The sequence below is a fragment of the Gasterosteus aculeatus genome, chromosome 13, assembly GCF_964276395.1.
Source record: "Gasterosteus aculeatus chromosome 13, fGasAcu3.hap1.1, whole genome shotgun sequence".
NCBI lineage: Eukaryota > Metazoa > Chordata > Actinopteri > Perciformes > Gasterosteidae > Gasterosteus > Gasterosteus aculeatus.
Window position 1 is genome coordinate 14,306,890 of NC_135701.1, and position 26,075 is coordinate 14,332,964.

Genomic DNA, 26,075 nt, shown 5'->3' on the forward strand with positions numbered 1-26,075 from the left:
AATCAGCACACACAAACGTATGTATCGTATTCCATGCAGGTTTGCATCAATCAATGACCCAGGATGTGTGGGTAGAAATATGGACCCGGCATTTTGAATCTCTTCCTCATCCTAACATGTAGGTCTAATCATTCACGCGTCATGTCCTCGCTTTTATTACCCAGAGACACTCCGTGGTAAATCCCAATAGAGCGCAAAAGCACAGCGCTGAGCTATTTTGTCTATGGGTGGATATTGTAAACGCTCTGGATTTAAGAAAAAGGAAGGTTACATCTCAATAGATGTTCTTACTAGTCTTAAAACAAGACTGTGGCATGGTGGTCTTAAGGTGCATTCTACGTAAATGTTATAACATCGGTATGGATCAAGACAAGTAGTAACAGGACATCCCTCAATTCTAAAATACAAATAAATGAAAGAAAAAGTAATCTTGGACTGCAAAATGCTGAAAAGCGGAATGAAGCTAGATCTTCACCAGGAGCGAGCCTATGCTAATAACATCAATAACAATCACATGTTGACATCACCACCGGCAACACAGCGCTGATCGCCACGCATCGCCGCACCATCGTCAGAGGCGGTAAATATTTCATCAGGGATGAAGATGTGTCAATTAAAGCTTTGTAGAGACACAGCTAGAACCCTCAACTGACTCCTTGCTTTATTTGTCTTTAAGCTTCTCCGCATAGCTCAGGGATATTCTCATTAGCACATTAATACAACACACGTGAGAGGGACACACGAGACAGGAACCCAGGTGGGGAAAAATGAAAGTGGTGCTTTTGGAGGCCGTGCGTCACGTCATGTGACCCAGCGTAGGAGGTTTGGCCCAACTTTATGTGGCTAATTCCATCGTGAGCTGATATCTACAGACACTGAATTAGCACCAACCGGTAATTTCAAATAAACAATTTAATAAATATTCTCACATTGTATTTAAAGAACTTAAAATCCAAATACAGAGACTTCATTTTTAACAACATTTTTTATTATCCACGCTGATCAACTGCTCTCTTAATGACTAGCCACTCTCCAATGTATTATTGCAGCGCCTTCAGTACCATGGGTCTGTCGTAGTAAGCCTCTCAGGGGGAGAAAAAAAACGTAGACATCCTTCTATGAATTATTAAAAGAGCTGGCGCTAATTTATTTAATGAATTAATAAGAGTCCGGTGGGGGGTATTTCAATAATGGAGCACTGTTAGTACTGTTTTAATAAGGATGGCACACACTGATTGGGTAATTACATCTCAACTCTCCCCATGCTGCTTCACTGGGGCCACAAGAGGAGGAAGCAGTGTGACAGTGGAGAAGTTGTCTGGCTTCTATATTTATCATAAAACACACATCATAACATGCAGTCCTACTCACCGGCCTCCCATTAGGAGTGGAATTGGGTTGTCCCTCGCAGCAGTCAAATGAAAGGGTTATAGGATAAATGAGTGGAGTGCACAATCCATCAACAAGCCAATGTTTGTACACGTGAAACTGCCTTCATGCGCACATTGTGTATACTTGCCTTCATTTTTGATACATAAAGGAGTTAGGGGAAAAGTGCTCAAAGAATACACATATGTATATATATATATATATATATATATATATATATATATATATATATATATATATATATATATATATACATATGTTATATTTTATGAAATCACATCAGTAGAAAGTCAGTTTAGATATATAAACTTGGTAAAATCATTTTAAAATAAAAAATGTATGTACTGTATATCTATCAGTTGAATGTGTACTCATCTTGTCTGGTAATTTCTCAATAATAATATACACATTCATACTTTTTCCGCTTGCAAGCCTAAAGTAACAAAGATGGTCATTGTATTAATTCTAATCCAACCACGATGAATCGGCGAGGCCGACTTCACATAAAACACGCCAAGCAGTGACACTAAAAGGTAATGTCCGATAACAAATGTTTATGATTAGACTACAATGCAACCCGATTAAGACACTCGTATCGTGCTGTGGCTGGTTTCCAAGGACTCCTGACACTTAATGATGCATTTTACCTGCAGAAAGGAAACATTAGACATCTGTCGTACAAAGACTTGAAGCACCAGTGACTTGACATCTTGTGTCGCAGTTATCGAACAATTATCCACTAAGCAACATTTTTTGTCACAGTAGGTGAAATATGACTTATTTATGTGCTTATTTATTGCAGTTCAAAGAATATATTTGAATAAAATTGCTAAAGCAATATAAAAGCTATTCTTCACAACTAAATAGTTAACATCATGAGCGTTAATACATGCATTAATGCAACACATTTAATAAATGTGATGCGTTCAAGAGAATCTAATGCATGAAGACATGCAAAACACAACCAATTGTGAAGGGAACCTAAGAACAAATAACTATGTTTCCATCCTACATAGTTTATAGTTTACGTGCATGTTTACTATGACTAATAAGACCTAATGAGAACGGAACATGACTGACATTAACATCTCCAACACCAAAGTCAAAGATTAGAGCATCAGGATACTAGTCTATAAGTATTTACTTTATATAGAAGGTTAGACTGTTACTAGTCAAAACCAGGTTTCCGTCATCAGCAAGGTGAATTACATCCGTCAAACTGGTGTGTTATGGAAGTGAGGAGAGGAACGAACAAAACATTCAACACCTGTGGGATGAAGGGACAAAAAGCCATAAACAAATCTGTACATTTCAAACGCACATTGTACCAAATTGTGAGATGTATTGCTGAGCTAAAGCATCAAGCACTTGTTAAACTGCAAGAATAATAAAAGGGTCCAGTGTGGAAAATATTAAATTACGTGAGCCATAAGATTACAGTAAATGTGTCTAACCTCATATAGGGTAAGAGAAGTGATCAATCCTGCAAGTGCTTGATTCTTAACACTTCTGCCACTTAACCCCCCCCCCCAAAAAACAGAAGGGCCATAAAGGAAAGTATATTGAGAGAGGGAGGAAAATAATCAGTCCTCAGCAAAAATGCCAGGCTTGGTTATGAATTTTTTAGAAAGCATTAAAGCCCACTGCCCTCCCCTGGCGCTTATCTCGCCGTTCCAATAGCTTGCAGTGAGACAAGAGAGGAGAACGAGAAAGAAGAAGACCGGCGATGAGGGAGAAGGAGAGACAGAAAGAGACTGTCTATAATGCGAAGGGAGGGGGGCTCCATCGGTCCGGGCCGGGCCTGTAATGGGACCAGATCCCGATCAATAGAGACGCTCCTCGGGCCATTCGTAGGCGTAATGACTTTAGGTTTCTCAATAATTAAGATATTGTCACTACGCTGACTGCAGGGTCAGCCAATCATTAACCCCATGTTAAATATGCCTTTGTTTTAATTGCTTTGCCTTAACTCCTCCAGATACGCAGGCATGAAAATTAAAGGGACGGCAAGCCTTCTTCTGTATGCGTGCAGGAGAGTCAGAGAGGGAGACACGGGGAGAGAAAGGAGCCCTGAGGCGTAGATATATGTTTGCTGTTAAGATGTCTGTTTTCAGCACATAACCACCCAATTAATTGTCTCTATTTTTAGTTTTTGGAATAGATTTTTTTTTTCTTTTATCAACTGTGCTGTGGAAAAACTTCCTGTTCTCTTTAAATATAAAAGGTATACTTCTGGAGCTGCGACATGAGACGAAATCAACCTATTTTCTTTTCTTTTGAACACTCCCTCTATTGAGCGAATTCTTACGGAGGTCGCGTCACCCGATTCTCATTTGAGCGTTTCAAAGGCAGTGCGAGCACCGCACATTGTCTTTCAAAAATTCCGGGCAGCGAGGCCGAACGTGGGAGCCAACGGTGGTAAAAGAGGGTCGCCGAGCTCTTCTGTCACATCGGCACAGCCTACTCAGACAGTAATATTCCGACCTCACTTCCCCCATCCCGGCAATCACACCCAGCCATTCCCGCCCCAGCTGGGTGATGAGAAACAATGAATTTATATCCGATGTGCTGCCATTCTTTTCTCTCTCCCCGACACAAAGTCCCGTGCTCCCCTCACTCCCCGCGGCTGCCTTGCCATTGGCGGCTGGTAAATGGACTAAAGCGCCACTCAATAGGCCGATGCACTCCGTCAAGGCGAGGGGGCTTGACCTTTCCTGGCGTGGGGAAACGCAATTCATATCGGCCCCAGACCAGCTGCCCGCTAAACGAACATCTCATCCAATTTCCAGACGCTTGCAACACAAAAAACAGGAGTGGGGGGGTGGGGGTGGTGTGTGCTGGGTAGGTGGGGTTGTGTTGCGGGAGAGGGGCTTGTGGGCAGGGAAGTCCTGATGGATTTTAGATTGGTTTCTCAATTTCTCTTCACTCAGGAGAGGTGGGGGAGAGATGAGACAAAGAGGAAAAACAAACATCAAATATGTGAACGCAAACACAAGCGTGTGCACACACACACGCACACACACACAAGGTTGCTTTAAATGACCTCTTGATTTACTGATTATTTATTTACTTGTCGGGCTGTTTATTATGCCGACTTGTTAAATGATTTCATGGGATTTCACTTGATATATCGGACTGCACCATTTTTTTTAAATCTAAATCATTAACAACAGACAGGCTATTAATGAAGGACCACCAAGAGAGACTGTTACTGGGGAGACTGCATTCCCACAGGATTTACTCATGACAAACACACAAACACGATTATAAGAACACAAATGAACACGGGGAAACCGACAAGCACGCACACACACACACACACACACACACACACAGTGGGCTCCACTCACTGGATGCGCACACACACTCGCGCAACCATTTGTTCAACGGAAGGTGTTTTAGTTTGTATAGTGGCTCATTCAACACTTGGTTTCTTTTAAAGCGCGATCATTCATTAAATAAAAGAAGTTGGTGCGCGCTGCAAAAAGGCAGAGGAAATTAAATGCAGGATCTGTCATCATATTCGCATGCGATGTAAGAGAGTCCATTTGGATGCAAGGCAAGCAAACTGTCTTGAGAGAGAAATGAGGATGTGCCCCGACTATGTGCGTGTGTGTGTGTGTGTGTGTGTGTGTGTGTATGTGTGTGTGTGTGTGTGTGTGTGTGTGTGTGTGTGTGTGTGTGTGACAGATAGACGGAGAACTAAACACACACACATACTCAAACAGAAATCAAAAGAAATGTATTTTGGGCATCAACAGAACGCCGTGGCCTTAAAATCATATCAATTCCCTTCTCTTTCTTGAAGATGGTCCAATTAATTGGACCGCTGTCTCTTACCATAAACTGTGTTTTTACACACATTTTATACATATATTTGTTCGTCTTGATTTTCCTTCCTCCTTTTCCTTTTTGCAGTTTGAATAAATATTTGACTTTACATGTATTATTTACCAAATACTTGCCTCATTTATTGAGTGGAAATAATGTGTGATGCAATTCAATTTTGTCATGGCTGATGTACATTTTACCATCGGCTGCAGGCGATGTCACAGACCTCGGTGGATGTGTTAGTGAGCGCTGTTACAAAGACGGCTTTGCCGAGGCATGCAGACAAATGCACTTACGCATAAACAGAGACACAAACAAGCACACAAACACACACAGGGACAAGGAGGTAAACAATTCCCTCTTCTTAGAGCTAGAGTGATATGTTTTTTTGTGTTTTTTTTTAGATCAACAACTACTATTGGTGATTTGGCGCCCTTGGACACGGCAATGTGTAAGCAGTGTGTCCTTAAACTGTGAGTACACCAAATGAGCACTAAGCCAGATACGGGGACACTGCGCCCGAGGTCTCTTGGGTGCGTTGCTTTTCCCTGTAGTCCTGTGTCTGCCCGGCAATGTCTGCACGGCAGTCTTAAGGCCTGGCCCAATTAAACTAAACATTTCGAGGGCCTTGGGCCTCGGGCTCACCAGGGATTCAACGTGTCGTCCCTCCATTCACAGACATGTGGCCTGTAAGAAAGACGGCCCATGTGGGATGATGTAACCGTTGTACGTTTCAGTGAAATATTCCCCATTTTCCACACTCTAATTGTATGTATATTATTCTTATTACTCAAGTATCAATGATACCTGTTTTAGAGCAAATCTCCTGGTATTCCTGGCGGTAGTGATGGCTGGGATGTGGGTTGGCCACATGGATGGAGATCAGATTTCCTGCACCCGGCAAAAGCAAACACAGCTAGTCGGCAGTGTCTGCCGTGCATCCCTGGCGTCCCACGGCCGGCCTGAAACCAATTTAGCAGCCCAGGGTGTATGGAGTGAACCTCTGCCCTCCCTCCCCTCTTTTCTTTTACCAATCCATTCGTCCCTCTCCTCTCCTCTCTTTCTCTTCTCAATTGTCCTCTCTCTAAGCGTAGCTCTTTGAAAGACACCCTAAGACAGAAGGTGGGGGGGGGGGTGGAGGGGGGGGGGGGGGATTTGGGCATGAGAAGAGGGGAAAAAGAAGGGAAATGGTTCTCTTCTTTCTGAAATCATGCTCTGGACAGTCTGGAGAGGCCCGGTATGTTTGGATTGGCATGGCGGCTGGCAGACGACAGGAGGAGGTGGAGCAGGAGGAGAGTTATAAATAAACATTTCAACAGGGCTGGGGAGAGGTGTCGGCGGGCCCCGGGCCACGGGCCTTCTCTGGGCTCGTTGGCGCCCCTCCAGGTCACATTACACGAGTAAGCTGCAGCACCTCAACACACTGCGTGTGTGTGTGCGTGTAGTTGTGTGTTGAGTGAGATAGAGGGAGAGATGGACAGGAGAGACTCAATGAAGGCCCCAAGATGCAAACCACAACTAACATATTACTACAAGATCTAAGTCTATGGGAAGTCCTCATTCATTCATGTCTATTAAACACATGTTTTTTAATGTTGCCTGAACATTTTATTACATATATACGTTTTGAAAAGTTATTATTTCATACATGATTTTTTCCTGATTTTAAAATATATCAATAATAGGACTAAAGCCAACTAAAGTGAAGATCTTTTTTTCAAGCCATTAATAGTGCATTACAAGTGTGTTGGACCACACTTTCTTTCTTTTCAATGTTCTCTTTCATGTTAAGTAGAAAATAAAAACAAGAAGCACTCTCCATGAAAAGGATCATAAGACTTGACACCAAATCCTTGTATGGATGTCTGCTTCTACACATTCATGAAACTCTAAACAGTATTTTGCACAGATTCGTCACTATATTGTGGAGAAATAAGATGATAAAAATTAAATGTTGCGCTTTAGCCAAGCACTTAACTGGCATTTTGAGAGAAGCCACATGCGTAAAGTGCTATACAGCGAATCCAGTCCTGGCAACAAGAACAGACGGCCGGTACTTTGCCCGCCTCTGCCCAGACTGAGAGCTGTGGATCTGGGCACTTGACTAAGAAACCTTTGGCAGCGATGCACTACTTCTGGGTTTAGGAAGGGATTTCAACGTAAGGTGGGGCCTTAGGAAAGGTTAGAAGAAAGTTATGTACTGTTTCTGTATGTACAGATGGTGTCTGCATGGGATGGATGCCCCGTAAAAGTGAAAGTCCCTGTAAGAAAATGTGTGTAAGTACACGCTATATATTATGACATCTGTGCAGAATTCTTTGTCCAATATAAATCTGCAGGCTCCCAGATGATTTTCCAGCCAATCAGGCCTCAGCGCTCCCCTCGAGTTCTGCTGTGTAACTCAGGCTCACGGTTGATGGGGCAGATCCCACAGTTCTGCTATAGGACATTTTGGTTTTCAAGTTACTTATTGCAGGAAGATTTTTATGGTTGTACTTTGGCGAGAGAACTGGTGCTTTTGGCTTGAGCTGCCCACATCTGTTCTCCACAGGGCTTCTCTTGAGCCTTGGATGCAACCTCTCAAAAATTGGGTATTGTGACCAGACTTAGGAGAGGACAGCAACCAACAGTAAGGAAATGTAGTATCCTGCAGAATCAGCCTTTGTTGTACTCCATGCGTCACCGGGGGCGACGGGATAGAGAGGGTGCGCTGGGAACCGCAAAGTTGGTGGTTTGAACCCCGGCTGCTACGTGTCCCTGAGCAAGACATCCAATCCCAAACTGCTCCACGGGCAAAATGTAAAAAAACACAGGTTAAAAATGCAATTTAAGCCGCAATGTAAGTCGCTTTGGATAAAAGCGTTGGCTAAATGTAACTATGGTGTGTATTTGGTGTGGTGCAACCATTACAGCTTACTTTTGGGACTTCTTGAACACATTAGGGCTTCCATGAAAAAGCCGAAATAATAAAATACAATTTAAAAGGGCTAAAAACAGAGAAACTATTACGGGGAATGGTGGATCCAGCTGCATTTCAGATTAGGATAGGAGGGACAAAGAGAAGGGAAAGCGCTCTCAAGAAATGAGAAACCTCAAAGAGAAATGAAGTCAGAGCCTCTTCTAAGTCAGATCTCTTTTAAGTCAATTGTGGTTTTGCTGCACAATTCACTATAAACCTGGAAGAGTCCATTGGGGCTAGTTAGCAGATCCCACTGATATGACTGGAGCTGGGTGGTTTCACCACATGTTTGGCCAGGGGTGAAGGGACTCATAAACACCTTAAGGCAGCATGGGGTGTTAGTGTGTGAGTGTGTGTTCATCCACCTGGAGGGGCTACACAGTCTATAGTGTAAATGGATACAAAAAAGTCAGACAACCTTTAGCCAAAAGGCAAAATACAACAGAAAATTCTTTCGGTGTTGGGGGACCGCCGGAGCACCCAAAGGCAACCCACAGGAACAAGGAAAGAACATGCAAACTCCCCACAAAGAAGTCTTTTCCAGACTGGATATCGAACCACCAAGTGTGAGTGCAACAAAAAAAACGATAACAAAAGAACATAAATGAATTTAATGGTGAAATGAATTGATTGTTTTGCTCGTATCATACACTGAAACCATTTTTCTCTGCACAGTTGAAGAGGGTAAAAAAATAACTTCATTTTATGGTCTAGGGGTTCACCTTTCCACACATATACGTTATGACACGTCTATGTTTTCTCCCTTTTTTGTTCATTCAGAGAGAGAGAAATTGGGATAGAGATAGGGGGAGGAGAAGCCGTGCAATACTATTACCATTTCCTGTTTCTGTGGAGCCAGAGGTCTTCAGGGATCGAGCTGAGAAGAGTCCTGGCAGCCTGTCGCCGCTGATGGGCCAAAACATACCGTGGAAGGGGAAGAAAAATCATGAAACCTGCCTGCAGAGAAACCACTTTTAAATAATTCCAACACAATGCTTGGAGCCCTTCTTAGACACCACCAACGTTTAATAAGAATTTAACTTAAAATCAGATTAGGACCAAAAATAATTACCGGAATGGCTTCAGATTGTGGCTCCTTACTGTAGCCAAAAAAAAGTATTTTCCTCTAATATTAGCTCTCTGTATTCTCTTTGTTGTACAGTTTTGGATTAAACTGGTTGACTCAAAATACTTCTACCTTTGCAACAGTAAAACAATGTTTTTGTAATTAAATGTTTGTATCATTTTCAGAAAATTCTTAAGCAAAAAACATTTTTATAACTAGTAGTAAGTATTTTACACTGCAGCTTTACACTATAAACACACATAATATTACACCACAACTTTATTCCATATGAAATTAGGTTCAGTATCTACTTCTGCATTAATCAAAAGCTCAAACAAATCTGAATATTGGCACATTAATGTTCCAACACTAAGGCTGCAGAAAGAAAAAACAATCTAGCCTCTTTGGCAGCAAACTGAATAATCTAATTATTTGTGTAGAGACTATGATGAGTATTTTCTTGGCACTATGTGGATTTCTTGAACTTTTAACAACAACATATTATTCCCCAAATGACTTAGATGTATAAAGATATCTCAAACATTACTAAGGCATCAGGTACATGTTAACTTAAACTGGAAATCTGTCTACTGGGGGGATCAGTTGTGTAAACAAATAATGTCAAATAAGAGGTAAATGTTAAGGAGCCCCTGTAACCCCCAGCCCACCCTGTGAGAGACCCCCTCCCTCCCGTAGCGGTGCTTCCCAACGCAACCTCCAGACGGCCAGCACGCTGTTCTCCTGTCAGGTTCAAGCTTTGAGGCCCAGAGAAAACAAACTGGCTGTGATTGTGAAAATAGTGCCGTAGGGCCCTCCTGGTGCCCGCCGCTTATCTCGCACAAGGCATGCTTTGTGTACTGTGGGGGGCTCCTCGCTGGCCCTCAACCGCCGCACCAGGTGGAGGCTTCCAGGGTTTAACTCTCTTCCTACATCACCCCTTAACTACGTCACATTCTGTCTCTGCCCTCGTGCATACTGTGTCGCTTCCATCGGGCCCCACTGTGTATATTTTGAAGGGGGAAATTGATCTGCAGGCCCCCCGCTGCTCTGTGGGCAAATGCAATTCCTTAACAGTTGGAAATTATGAGACTCTCCAACCATGAAATGGCAAACATTATTTCAGTTTGACGTAGGAAAAATACCACACATTAAAGACGAGCATATATTTTAGCAATAGAACCAAACTGTATAGTGCCACTACATGTAATAGTAGACATTACTACTAATGCATACTGCAGCTTTCTTGTACCGCAGGTAGCTTTTCACAATGGTTTGCCTCAAACCCAAGATTAAAGTGAATTATGGTATTAATAACAGATTGGGTGCATGTGCAAAACTTCTTTTGAATTATTCTTGTATTTCTATTTGTATAGAAAAAGAAAAATCTTGTAACAAGAATACAGCACGTTGACACAATGGGATGTTACCGCTCATCGTCCCATTCATGTCCATCACTTATTTCCTGTGTGTATTATTCACAAGCTACTTCATTTGGAGTTGATATTTGCCGACCCTGTGGACGATGTGGATGGTGTTTTTTTTTTTTTTCGAGCACGGTTGTCTGTTTCAAATCCTGTCATTTACCTCTGACAGTCATCCCCCGCTCAGTACTGTTTTCGGGTTCTCCTGTTTCTCCCTTCTCTCCGGCCGGCCCTGCAATACGGCCTGAGGCTACAGCAGTGGTGTGTTGGTGTTGGCTCCCACCCAGACAAAACCAGGCAAAGCTCCACTCCGGGTCGGAGGAGGAAGCCCTGCATGCTGCCGGGTGCCGAGCTCTCCTGATTCCCCCGGAGCTCCGGCTGCAGGTCAAACTCAGCGGCGAAGCCGGAACCGGGACCCCCGCTGTAGTCAAGGTGGAGGTGTTTTCTGGTAAACCTGCCTGATGTCAGTTGATTTTATGCACAATCCCTACTGTCTGGTATGAATGTGAAGCGTGAAGAATAACTACAATATTTAGCAATAGCCAACCGTTTTGGCCGATGGTCTTGTTTACCTAGGCAGGTCATATAGAAGTAGTGCATCGGGACTGTTTCATAACCTGTTAAAGTAACTTCCTGAGAGTATGACCACTAATTGGCCTGAAAAGCACAGCAGTACAAGCACCTCTGCAGATACGATGCAAGTGACTTTCTTTCCCTGAGTGCAGGCTGTAAAGCGGCCTCGAACAAAAACCCATCACTCACCTTTACCGCTTGATTGATAGTGCTTGTTGATGGAAGTACACACTCTTTAAACTGATTTGTATGTGGGTGGACAAAGTGTTAACTGTGGTTGCCAGTTTAGAAAAAGTGAGTCGTCCCTTACGCAAAGGCCTTATATAATACAAATGATGTCGCTGGTGAAGAAACTTGTGGCTTCAATTAATATCTCCTTCTACGAATGCTGAACATTGAAGTAAAAGTTATGCATTTGTTGAGAAAACCATGCTTTTTTAAATCAATCCCAATGTCCACTGAGGAGTTAGATGGCTGAACTTTACCTCTTACCACATTCCACAGCTGGCAACAATTTTGAAACAATTTCAAATTATTTTGATCATATTTTCTTCTCAAGTCTACTTGCGCTACTTTTTGCCGGTAATGCAGCAATCTTTTGTTTTTACCGTGCAGTTATGAGTTGATGCTTAGTGAAATAACAACAGCAGGAATCTATAATTGTCAAAATGATGTGTCTCTCTGATTGAGACCATAAATGTGATGAGTTCTTTTTAAAGAAAATCGGCAAACATTCAAATTGTTGATTAACGCTCATTTGAGCAACAGTTAACAGATATTCTCATTGAATCAAGGGTTGCTAGAGCTAATCCTAATAAGAATGTCACAAATTTCCACCACACTATCCCCCACTACACACACACACGCAGTAAATGAGCCTACGCATGCCAACTGTATCTAGAGAGCCCAATAGAACAAGTGGAAGGGAGTCAATGATGTAACCATTTATCCACTGCAGGACCAAACTGCCAAAGAGCAGAAGTTAAGATCAGAAATAAAATGCACCATTCAAGTATCACGAGTGCCTTTAAAAAAATGTAAATTTTTTAGTCAAGGTTCACATTGAAGCTTCCTGACCGTTCACATACACTGCAAAAGACCATCTTTGAACAAATGGGACATGATCCACGCCCATTCACAACCACCTGTCTCTGCACAGACACCTCAAAGATCCGCCTCCATGCTGTCACAAGGGTCACGTGATGACAGCTGCGCTATCTCCATACCAACTGAGCCAACTCCATCTGCTGAGGAAGGCTGGAGCTTTGGGGATCTTTCAACTGCATCTCTAAAAGTAACCATACAAAGCAAAAGGACGGTTTGTGGTGCTCTGTGTCTACTTCTAGGGTGGATGTGATCTATTAGAAGAACTTTCTGTAACCTGTAACCAGAGAAAAAATTATTCCACATGTTTACACTCTTTCCCCAACTTTTACCAAGAGTTTAAATAACCAAACTTATAACCACATATTGAAGGAGGTTTTCATGCCGGAAATGCATTCATAAAGGTCCTTTGTCGTTTTTGGTCAATTTAAGAGTTTATTCAAATATTAAAATGATGGGGTCAACAAGATTTAAAACTGCTTTCAACAATTTTAAACTGTTATTGTAATCAAAGAGAAATTGTTAGAGACAGGATTGTTCCTAACAACAAATGATTAATAAAACTTACGGTTGAGTTGAGTTATTTTTCCACAGACGGACTCACGTATGAGCTTTGTCGATGGGGGGAAAAAATCAGCCTTATGATTTAGTCTAATAGCAGTGATTTGCTCTGCTGGCAGCTGTATACACACAGATATAGAGTACCTTTACAATTCAGTCATTCATTCCACCAGTACACCAGTAGTGTGTGTGCGGGGGGGGGGTGTAAAATAAGTATGAACCTTACTTAAAAGTTTACACAAAATGTTTAGCCAACATCCAATTTCTGTCTGTCTGGTTACTTCTGGTTTGTTTTTCCACCTTATCCCAAGTGTATGAAATACAACGTTCAAATTTGTACCGATGCATAAGGGGAAACTAATATCTTCCATATGCAGCATGAAAACGCTGAGCTGAGCCTCGTCTGAGGTGCACGCTGCTGCACCAACCATATTTCAGTTGGAATTCATTAGAGAGTTGGGGCTACATTTTTCCTATGGAAACCAAGAGAAATGAGAAATTTGGATGAGGCCGTTTTTTCCAACGTCCTTGGAGAATGTGTAAGTGATCTGAGACGCTCGGGGTGGCGTCTGGATGAGCCCGGGTTTGGATCGGGACCCTGCATCTGCGGCACATGTGCCGTCAACAGGGACAGAAAGACATGGACACAGAGCCAAAACCTCCCTCCTCTCGCAAAATTTTCTTTGTCTAAACTGAAAAAAAAACAATCTTCCCTGACTGTGCCACAAATCTGTAACTTTTTCTCTTTCCACCATCAAAATGTAGTTTTTAAACAACTCTTGTGGCAATGAGAATGGTGAGTAGAACAAAGCGACGTATAATCTTATTTGTTTAAGGAATGACGCTCTAGATGCTCAATTGAAAAAGGATCTCTGCCAAGATTTTCTCTGCGGTTTAAATGTATTTTGTGGCGCAGAGGAAACAGAAACCAGCAGCGTACAGGACATGCAACGCTGCTAACGGCACAAAGAGTAAAACAATAGGGGAGAGATAAACAAAGAAAAAAATCTGTGGCTGTTGTGGTTCCTTGACTGAACCAGCCACATGTGGTCCCCCTTGCAGTGTCTTGGCATCTCTCCGGCCAGCCCTCCAATAGCAGCATCAGAAGGCCCAGGGCGGCCGACAGGAGTGTGACCCGGGATTATTGTCCTGTGTGCTTGTTTGGGTTGAGGCTTTAGATGGGGAAATGGGATTAGGACAGGCCCGGCTAGGGAGACACACACTAATGGGAAGCAGAGGAGCACTCGCCTGATCCTCCTCCACTCACAGAGAGCAACCCTGTTATCCCACCTGATTGGATTAGCTCCCTGTTAAATTTGCTATGATAAGGGAGGACCACTGCTGACAGTCCGCCCGCTGCTGCCGGGATGGAAGCACTCAGACACTGTACAGGGAGCAAATAGATTCCGCCACACTGTTTCTACTGATATCTGTTTTTCTAGTTTACTGCTGATTTGGCTGTGATGACATGATAATGGCGCATAACCATGGCCACCACTGGCATGGCATACTTGTTTTTTCTTATTTTAGGTTGACTAAATATGAAAAAACAATATTGAACTATTTGCATAGTTCGATATTATCTCTGCAGTGAGGCGCTTTACAGTGTCTGCGCCTCACTCCCAAGAGCTTTTTATATGTATGCAAATCTTCAAGACTCCAACTTGCTAATTGCAGCCACTCTACCAATCAGACTGTAATTACTGGTATCCTGCCTGCCCTTCCTTCCAATGGCTGAGCAGCTAATTTGAGCTGTGGTTTAAACAGCTGGAAAACAGCATCCTGTGGCAAAACTGGAGGCCTGTGTTTGAGCATGCATGAATATGTGTGAGCGTGTGTGTGTGTGTGTGTGTGTATGGTGCTATTTATACATGGTGTATGGCACTTTTTGGAAAACAATAATGCCAGGTATATTGAATTAAACTGTTAGGAAAATCTGTCACACACACACACACACACACACACACACACTCAGAATTTTGTAATATTTCTCCAGAATCTCATCTAGGAAGTCAACGCCTCCATCAATATGTTAACTCTATTGGACCTACGTGTCAGCTTACTCCCCTTCTGTGTGATTGATGAACATTTTATTAATGTTTCCATTTGCCACAAATTCGGGTGATACAGGATGACTCCCAGCGCTTATTCTAGGTGATGATTGGATTAAAAAGGTTACTGATCCCATAATTGCTTTTAGATTACACTCCATGTGTGCGTGTTTCATTAATGTAATGATTATCCACATCTACACCAATGTTACCTCAGTGAATCTTTTAGCCATTTAGTCCCGATAAGGTGACATGTCACACTCATCTTCAAACACAGACATACAGTAATCTGGTCAGTCAAAAGCCTCTCGTTAAATCTTTTTAAAATAACATAAAATCAAATGTCATTAAGAGTCAAAGCAGCGTCTTGCAGTTTGCTGCTCGGCGTCATTTCATCCCCCTGCTGGTCGTTAGCTCGTCTTTTTGGTACAACAGCCAATTCCGTGAAGTAAAAGTAGCTTAAACAATTAAGCCAAAGCCCCCACATGACCACCTGAGATCCTCTTACTGAATTATCCTTTTGTATAAAAATCACATATTAACTACATTTTTGTTAACGTGGAGCCCGTATAAACGCTATCACCAAATGTCCAACCAGCCAGAAATGCCTTAAAACAGTCTGAGCTTGTTTTTCAAAGGAAAAGTTCTCAGACGACGAGCTGAAAACGGCACAAAGGCATCAGTCTGTTTTGCTGTTACCTTTCGACCTACTTCACATGCTTATTCGGCTCGAAGTGCTTTGAACCAACAACACTTCTCCTCCAGTCATTTTTGCCCTACTTTTTATTCAGGGGCATCTTACCACTTGGTGTTTTAATATTTGTCTCGTCTCTTGGCTAACAGCTTCAGATCTGAGACTTCAGCAGAAACAATAGAGGCCATTCTCCTGATGCGCTTGTAGTATCTTATTAACAACTGTCAGTAGCCCCAACTCTCTAATGAATTCCAACTGAAATATGGTTGGTGCAGCAGCGTGCACCTCAGACGAGGCTCAGGTCAGCGTTTTCATGCTGCATATGGAAGATATTAGTTTCCCCTTATGCATCGGTACAAATTTGAACGTTGTATTTCATACACTTGGGATAAGGTGGAAAAACAAACCAGAAGTAACCAGACAGACAGAAATTGGATGTTGGCTAAACATTTTGTGTAAACTTTTAAGTAAGGTTCATACTTATTTTACACCCCCCCCCCGCACACACACTACTGGTGTACTGGTGGAATGAATGACTGAATTGTAAAGGTACTCTATATCTGTGTGTATACAGCTGCCAGCAGAGCAAATCACTGCTATTAGACTTCAGCAGAAACAATAGAGGCCATTCTCCTGATGCGCTTGTAGTATCTTATTAACAACTGTCAGTGGAAGTGCAAACTGTACGCTTGTGGGCGCATAATGACAATGTGAGGGTATTTTCTTTCAGCAAACTATAAGGAGATACATGCAAAAAACAAAGGTGCTTAATGCTCATGCTACTGGTAATGAATGTAACAGTAGTTTTTTGGCACAAAACATTTTGGTGTAGTGTTTGTATAAAGATCCAGTGGCAGTTTCTGTGTTGGGGTTCTGATGTGAGCCTATAGCACTGACTGAAGCATAATTCATCTGAAAACAAATGGATGTATGAGAAGGAAACTATCCGTTAAACCATCGAATCAAATAGGACATATCGTGACGTCTACTGAGTCACAGATGGCATCTCAAAAATAAGAATGTATCGGCATAAACAGCCATTCTTTTTACATCATAAAGTTATAATGGTCTGAGGGACAACTAAAAAATATGAGCCATATCCTTCCCTGATGTCAGATATCAGATAACTATTTCTGGCCTTTTCACTGTTTTCTGCCCAGTCTGTGATTGTTTTCCTCTCAGTTGTTGTGTTTTCTGCAAATACTAATATTCTATTAGTAGGATAAGTAGGCCTATTTACTTAGGCCTACTTATCATTGTGAAAGAGCTCACAAGGAAGTCACAGCTTTTTAAAGCATTAGATCTTTGAATTACATTTTTTTTCCATGGGCACTTGAACAGGAATTGGTGCAAACAAGTATCTTTTAGTGGTAAATGAAAATAGTCATGAATGGGCAGAATATAAATCAAATGAATATGTAGTCATTTTCTGTTGCTTATTTAATTGTTAAATCATACAGTAGATACAGATTTCAGTTCCGTGGGCATGTTTGTGTGTGTCTTTTATGTGTTGGGCTATGCTAATCTGTGTGAATGTATTGATGTCTGCATAATGCATTATCTAAATGTGCCTTTGCCTATGCAAGTTATGTATTATTCCACTTTAGATGTGCAAGCGTGGCTGTTTGTGCGTGCGCTCGTGAATGTCTCTGTGTCTTTCTCATTCAGAGCGAGTCATGAAAGCTAATTACTTACACATGTGGAGGACTTTCAAGTGTTTACAATAAAGTTAGTTTCAAGAAGAAGCAAAAGATGTAAGATGGGTGGACCGAGCCGAGACAGCCTGCCTGAACACCACCCTCTGCTGAAACCAATTCCTCTCTCTCTCTCTCTCTCTCTCTCCACTCACAAGAGTAAAGGTGAGAGGTCATTGGGGAAGATTTCTGTGATTGGACACAGGCCTTTTGTATTAAAAGCGGAGGACACAGTAAAGTTGTAGTCGGTAACTTGACACTGCGCCGTGGCTGATCAAAGTGATGCCATAAATGAAAATACCACTACATCTACCTTGTAAGTCATTACAAAGAAAATGCGGTATAAAAAAAGAAAAGAATAGTCTGGCATACCACCCAAACTCCTCCTTACCCCTCCTCTCACCCCTGAGTACTTCTTACGGGGAGATAAAATGTTCCAGAGAAAGGGAACCGAGCACAATTTCAAAGATGTATCAGAGGGTAAAGATGGAAAAGTGCTTTTAATCTTGTAACCCTATAGGGCTCTAAACGGGAAGGACTTCAGAGAAAGGATCTTTTAAAGAGGACATATAATCCTAATTAAAACACTGGACAGAGGTACCACTTAATCTACGAGGGGCTCAGATTTAGCTCAACCATCTTCTAGTTCACAATCTTTTATTGTTGGTGAAGCCACACTAATGACATAATGGTCGCAGTCTTAAGAAGAAAGCTAAGTGATCACTATTGCTGTCCTACACTGCCAATGAATTCTTTAATTCTATGCAAACTCTATTTGTAACATGAAGAAGCTTCATACGGATAAATGAAAACTACAGTAGTCCATCACAAGGTCATTACTACATAAATGTTCTGAGGATATCTCTTGTTGAACAAAGTTTTTTTTGTCCAGTTTTCATGCAGCCAATGATGTTGCAGTTTTAACCTGTGTAAAGCTTTAATGATTCAACAATCAAGAGTAGGATTATGACATATTGAATATGAATATTCATTCCATCTTTCCGTAAGTTTGTCTTGATCTGGATTTTTTTTTAACAGTGGTCCCGCTTATCCCTCCAACCCCCCCCCCCGTCCCCTCCCTCCTATTGATCAGGGTAATTGAGAACAGCCACGTCTCCCCCACTTCGCCGCCCCTCCCCAACCTCATGAAACCCAGACATCTGGTCCACATACACCCCAAGTCTTCAGCCCCCCCCCCCCCCCGAGTCACCTCCAAGCCCTTCTGTCCTTCTCGGGAATAACCAGACAGTCCCAAGACATTTGAGCGGTCGAAGAACAAGAACATGGCGAGACACATGACAACCTTCAATATGAAGAGCAAGAAAGAGATGAAGACACTGAACACACAACTAAAAAAGCTAAACGAAGCAAAGCCACAGAGATCTTAGTGAAACCTTTGTTTTATTTCACATTAAGAATTCTATACAGCCTGCTGGGTTCACAATGATTGGAGTGTTTTGATAATGGAGATCCTTACTTCTTATCATATATATATATATATCATACATATAAGCCTGATTCTCCATTATGGATCATTGGCCTTTGTGCATATAATGTGGTTATAAAAGCTATGGTTACTAGGTATTATGTTACTATAAAGAATTGGCTATATCATCTATTTGAAAGAAATATTACTCCGCCACTGTGTACTTCCTTTACCTCGGGAAATAGGTTTTCTTTTCAGTGGGGTGACAGAATAGGAATTGCTGGGATTTTCGGTTGTATGTATATGAACATGTGTTTAGGTGTCTGTATGTGTGTGTGCGTGTGTGTGTGTGTGTGTTCATTCAGCAGCAGCGGTGTAAGTTACGTGTCACAGATAGAGATCAGGCAGGGACAGATTTAATTAACAGATATCTCTCCTTAATGTAGATTCTTTTGGCTCCCTCAGATACATCCCCTTGTGCTTATCCAACCAGAAACAACTTATCTTGGCTCTGCGCTATTCGTAATGTATTTCTTACAGCATTTGAGGGAACAGGGGTTGCGCCAGAGAGACTACACCTTCTTGTTCACTCACTTCAAGCAAACAGCAGTCGGCGAGATTAGCGCTCAGAGAATTGTCGCTAATATCTGCAATAATGTTATATTTTCTCTCCAGTGCAGTTTTTACAATGCTGTTTTGTCATGTGTTTGTGTGTTTTGGGGTATGTATTAATCTGCTCGCCATAAAGTAAAGCTAATAGAGATTTGTCCTTTTAACTACCTCTCAAGGTGACCAGATTACTCACATCAATTAAAGCAGGTCCCGTTGGCTGGACGCCCAAAGCACACGCTCACCCTGAGAGGAAAAGGAGCGATCATCAGCCGATGCATCAGCCAAGGAAAGGAGAGAAGGGGCGAGAGAAAAGGAGAAAAAAAGTGGGTGAAAATGGAAATAGCAATACAGAGAAGACTTAAATATCCTAATAAAGAAGCTGTTTGCCTTAAAGCAAAGTGCACATTCCAATAAAGTAAATAATACAGTTAAATGCTTAAGTATTTTATATTAGGATTCTAAATTAAGTAAAGTCAGGTTATTTGCTACTGCTTTATGATCTGCAAGAGGTAAATTAGTCTCAAAATAACATGGAAGTTTTTCTGCTGTACCAAAAATATAAAAGACATGCTTTTATTTGTTGCATAATATCATGCTTTTATACACTGTAGCATAGTGCATATTTGTTGGCATATATGCATAAATTGTGTGTTGGGTCTGCATGTTTGAGCACATATCTGAATGGGCATAATTGCATGCTTCTTTGTGTGTGGCCATATATTTCGATATGTGTTTACATGGACATAAGTATGAGCTTTTCTAACCGTTTCTGTATTTGTAGATGTTGTGGATGTTTCTGTATGTCTGCATGTGTATATGCATGGATTTGAGTTTGTGCGAGTGTGTTTGTGTGGGTCACACCGACTCTCTCCCAGGTCATCGCTTATCCAGCTCATTAAAAATGTACACTGCTAGTTGTAAGCTAAAGTTGCCTTAGTGTGAGTCAGACTCCGGTATAAAAGTGCAGGCAGCCCACTCCAGTCATACTTAACCTTGTGGATCCAATGCATTACACATCATTATGGAGGAATGTGAGGGCCTGTGGCTTGGTGGCTTGTTCAGAAGAAAGATTTACTGTATTTACAGAAATGTTACAGTATTTCCCATTTGGTCTCTTGTGTATGGTTGCTTTAAATAAATGGCAGGTTTCTGGTTAATTAATTATGCAGACGATGCTTTGTCAACGTGATTGTGCGCATGGGATAACAGATAGCAATCGCGCCCTCGTGGTTCATGTAGAATACTACACCCAGTGACTGCAAACATGGGGTTAAATGTTTTGTGAAAGGTTGCTGGATTCAAGTATAATTTTGAGCAACAAAGTTGGCATGCAAGCCTTTGCGTGTTTGCACCAAATGGTCAAACAATATCTGCAGTATCCACTACACACACACACACACACACGATGAGGCCATCATTAAAACGACTAAAACACAATCCAACGACACATAGCACTCTATTTGAAAGCATACTTTGAGGAGGGAGAAGGAACTTTAATTAACCTGGGTTGCAGATAGGAGAGGAAAAGCAGTTATCGAGTTGCTTCTGGCGTGGTGCCTGTCCAGCCCTGAGATGTGAAATATATTCTTACGGATCTGACGACAGCACCATGCAATATTCTCTCCCTTCACATACAATTTAACCTTGCAGGTGTGAACACAGACAATGATTAGAACAGATGATAGAGAGAAAGGATACAAGAGATAAGGTGGCAGGTGAGGGAAGGTGGGAGGAGTGTGTGCGGGTGGGCGGAGTTGACAACTTCCTCCACCACGTCCTGTTGGCGATATTATCAAGGGCCTAACAAACATTCTGGGGTTTAATTAATAGTATTTTTCACATTTGATATAGCCGTCCCTAATTTAAACACAAGACTGTTTGGTAATACTCCAAAAAACAGTCCACAAAACAGATTGTCAAAAGGTCAAGATTTAATTAATACTCTCAAAGCCTAATATATTTTCCTTGCCTCATTGACACTGCACCCCTAAACTTGTCAGTTCATAATGCACCACCTGCCCCTGTGGCTTATTCCATCGCTGCACCTCCCCCTTCTAAAGCCCGTCTGGGTTAGTGACTCCGTAGACCTTGGGTCCAGCTTTCCCAGACGGTGATTTAAAATAACAATTGCATGCGTATCAGGTTTCAGGCCTCTGAAATACATGTGAGATGAGGTAATGTGATCAGTCCACGGCCCCATCCAAACTGCTCTCCACTCTTGCCCTCTGTGCAGGAGCACGCATGTGCACGTCTGGATGAAGTGTTTGACTATGTTTTTAGTTCACGTTTAGCAAGAATCTTTCTATCTGACATCGGTGAGTTGACATTTTGCACACAGAATGTGAAGTGTATGAAGAATAAATGAACCTTAGAAACAGCTACTCTCCTCCTATGTGACGTTGTGAATAATGAGAGCTTAGTGCCTGTTTTCAATTAGATCCAAAGTTAAAGCGGCATTAAACTCTTACATGGTTTTATGGAGTCAAAATTACAACTCAATTAATACCCCATAAAATGGTCACACAGTTAACCATTGAGCAAAGAGACAAGAGCCATAACGTTGCCCATAACATTAAAATCAGGAGTCAGGGTTGCAGTGCCTCACTGCACATGGGGAGACACAGGACGCTTGTTGACCCAGTACCAGTGAGTAAACACTATTAATAGCTTCCATAAAGCCCCTCATATGGCACGGTGGGCCAGGCCTACAGGGACCATTAAAAACGCTGCGGCTCAGGGCATCCCTCGCAAGATCCGGGCAGAAGAGATGCGCTTTACGTGAATCAGCTGGGATGGCAGCGCCGGTGAGGTGATAAGAGCGACTCGTGGAAACAAAGAGCCAGAGGGATGGATAAGACAAGCAATTATATTGGACAATAAAAGCAGCCAATAAGCTGTGAAAGAAAGCACAGGTGAATGGGATGCAATGATGGAGCTGTCTTCTTATTAAATGGTGAAACCAAGAGAATTGTTTTTTCGTGAATACGGGGGACTGCAGCAAAGCCAGGCATTTCTATTCCCTGGGTTGATTTGTGGACTTCTCAACCAGCTCTGCATGAAACGCTAACAAAGTACCCGAATACAGTTAATAAATAAACCATTAGAATAGCAAGAAGAGACCAGGAAGTTATCCATTCAAGTGAAAAGAGTAGGCAGGCGATTTTTCCTTCCTGTCTACTGTACTCAAAGCTTTAAGTCCTCCTCTGCTTACCACACGTACCAGCTCTGAGTAATTCTCTTTCCTCATCTTTCCAATCCCCCCCTCCCCCCTCCTCCCCTCTACATGGCTTTAATAAACACACACTCCTGCTTTAATCTCACAGCGACACGTTCCTCTCACTGCAGAGACAGGAGGGAAATGGCTCATTCCCATCCACCCCCTACATGTCCCTCCTTTTCCCTCCCATGACATACACCTTTCAATCGGGAAATCATTGGTTACGTAGGCAGTTTCCATTTCTCCCCCCTATTGAAGGTTGGCCATGTAGAAAACGGCAGGGCCTTGTAGGTAGGGTTGCTAATGGGGCGACAGACAAGAGCTCCCCTTTCTGTAAGGGGGAGCTGAGAAGGAGAGCCTCTTATCAGCAAGCCACAGCCACCATTCCTCACCAAATTGGCTTCTCTTTACCATCTCCCCCCTCTTTCCCACTCTACCTTCCTACCAGCTAGCATTCCGTCCTTCCTATCCATCGCTCCTAGCAGCCTTTTAATACAATTGAAGATCATTCCACTGCATAAATAATGATGACCGTTTACTTCACAAGTTTCTCAAAGGGAAATCTTCAGTTCTGGACAAAATAATCTGAACTTCATTTAGAGAACTGTAGAAAAACCTCTGTTCTGTAATGTTCCCTAGTCTTTCTCTCTTTTTTATGTATTTTCTTTCTCTGATGCCAATTTCAAAGGGAAAACTGAAACAGCTCGTGCCATAATATGCAACCGACCATTACACATTGCCCCCTTTTCCACAGCATTTTCTTCCCCAAATATTTCTTCAAATTCCCTTTTATCCGGGGATGTGTGCAATTAAAGTTCAATCTCCTCTCCCGCTCCCCCTAAAACCCCATATGCTGTTGCGTGGTGAAGCTGTTGAGAAAGAGAAGTGTTAACCTCCTCTCCAAACCGCAAGCAGAAGGGCTGCATTCCTCCCCGAGTACTCAACGTGCTGTTTATCTGCATCCATGCACTCTGTTACCATGGCAACCCCCACCAAATACACTGACTTGTTCGACTGTGTTTAGTTTTTTCCTCCCATTCTTGATTTCATCACTGGGCTCCCATGCTTACTCTTACTAAGATAAACAGAGATGGAGCCCATACTCAGCCAAACCTGCGAGAGTTTATTTTGAGTCTTCGCCCGGTTTGGTCCATGACGCGGTTTCGCCATTCGTCTCACTTTTCACAGCTTGAAAATTGGAAAATGCTCAGTGCTTGCGAGGCAGAGGAGACTGGAGCTGTGGTTTGACTTGGCCCGGCTCATCTAAGACATAACGCCCCAAATAGTTTGAGAGCAGCGTGTTCATTGGAAGGCTGACGACACGTCAAAAACAGAGATGAGATGGTCTCAAAAAGTGTGGCCTTCGGGAGCAGTGAAGATTCATTATTTATCTGTTTACACACTGTCACCACCACCCGAAATAAACCAATTTTTACCACCCTCTTTCATACGCAGCATACACACAGGCAATCAAACACGGCTATGTCATATTCAGGAAATGGGGGGATGCCAGTGGGATGAGCCCTAAAACTCACATTAATGAACCAGCCTGGAAGACGACACTTTGTTCTCTTAATTAGCACTTCTCCTCCATTCAGCCGGCGTTCCAATGGTTGACTATTCCTTTATTAGGCAGGATTCCATCTCCAGCTTTCCAATAGGCACTTAACTCCTGCCTAATAGAGGATTTTCCCACACTTCCTCTGACAAGCCATTCAACTGAGAAGAGTTAATTTGTTTCTAATGCTTGGCTAATGGAGGATCCTGATGGCAAGAATTGAGTGCTGGATTTTGGGGGATTGACTTCCACCCCACATCCTCGTCTGAAATGAAGTCTATAAGAGGAGCATTTCTCTTTCTCCAATAAACCACAGAGTTGCAGCGAGAATCAGCTCTAGACCAAAACATGGGGGCAGAATAGAAATGAAAACTTAAGGCAAAATATCACACTCTGCTACCCATGAAGTTGAATTGTGTTGAGCCCTTGAAGTCTAATCGGGGGACACAATAACGTAGCCGGGAAGGAACTCTCTCTCTTGCAATGGTGGACACATTGTTGCTTTTAATTATTCGTCTTTTTTTAACCGTGGGTGTCAGACGGGGGCTCTTTGGGGCTATCTCAGCCCTGCAGTGGGCAGTCAGTTAGTGCGTGAGTGACAGCCTGTGGCACTATCAGCTGTCCTGCTGCGCAGCAGGAGTGTCAGGGAGGGAGAGCCGGGGGTGAGGGCCAGAATGAAAGCAGAGCCATGCCAGGCGAAAGGGGGATGAGGCTCACCGAAAGCTATCTGGAAATAGCGCTTTGGCCCAAATATGGCTCTTCTAATCAATCTAATTCCGTCTGTGGGCTCTGGCCTTCTCGTCTTCTCAGACGTTTCACTGCGTCAAGATAACCTTATCTTAACCTGCCACATCCTTTACAATTAGCGCTCTTGCTCTAAACACACACAATAGCGCACGCCAAGGCAGTCAAATGTACACACAGATGTATGTTCTGTGTTAGCACAGAGGCAAATCTTGCACGGGGCTACATGAAAGCATCGCAGGCAGTTGTGCTTTAAATTTAGCCCATCTGGATTTAAAATTCTGCCTTGTACAGGAAAAGTACAGGTGAAATTGACTATTAATGATGGCTCAGCGCAGTATGTAAGTATCCTAGCAAGCTATTCCAGTGAACTAGCTCGCACAGTGAGGCCTCTCCTTAGTGTGATGTTGCTACCATTAATGTTATTTAATACCTGGTGTTTTCTTGTTTTCCTAACATGTCAAAACGTCTGCCGTGAAAAAAGGTCCATTGTAGAAAAAGTTCAAATCTGCGTATTCTTCACACCTCTGCTCTGGAAGAGCGAGCAGGCGGCGGTGGAGCATCGTAAGTGGCAGATGATCATCGGGGCATTTTGGCTTGCGTGGTGGGGGGGGGGGGCTGAGGGGTGTTTAAAGAGCCTTGGGCTCTATCACGTCACTACTGATAGGCGGGGATGGAAGGGTACGAAGATGAGACTTTAATGAGCTCGCGCTCAACATGGCGACACTCACCCGCACCTGATCAGCCACTGATTGCCATGGGAGTCGTCCGTTCCCCAACCTGCTGGGAGGCAAAGCAGAGACAGGACAATCCTGACAGAAACATGGGAAGATCAAAGAGAATCTGCCAGAAATGAATATATTTAGGCTTGTGTGTATTAGCATAAGTGAACGGATTTCATACGTGCAATGATCACGTTTTTGACTGGCTGCATTTCTATTGTTCCGTTTTTAAAAGATCCCAGCGTTGCCCTGATTCGATCCATAGAAATATCTCCAATGTAAATCTCAGCAAGGTCAAACAACAAACATTTCCCCTCCTCCCCGTTTTCTTTGCCTTTGATAACTCTTTGCACTTCAAATACCTTTTCTGCTGCCTTGCATGAAGTCAGGGACAAAAGCAGGCTATTGATCTGTTGCTTTGCTGTTTTATAGCTGTGGATTCAGTGTATGTTT

The 26,075-nt window shown here is 42.6% G+C and overlaps 1 long non-coding RNA gene across 1 annotated transcript; it reads right to left on the reverse strand.

The window, feature by feature from the left end:
• Positions 1-8,977: 8,977 nt before the first annotated feature.
• On the reverse strand, positions 8,978-25,689 carry LOC120831335 (uncharacterized). Its single transcript, XR_005714050.2, has 3 exons — positions 25,632-25,689; positions 19,575-19,624; positions 8,978-9,085 (listed from the first exon to the last, which is right to left on the reverse strand). It is a non-coding gene; the product is annotated as an uncharacterized LOC120831335 (long non-coding RNA).
• Positions 25,690-26,075: the final 386 nt, after the last annotated feature.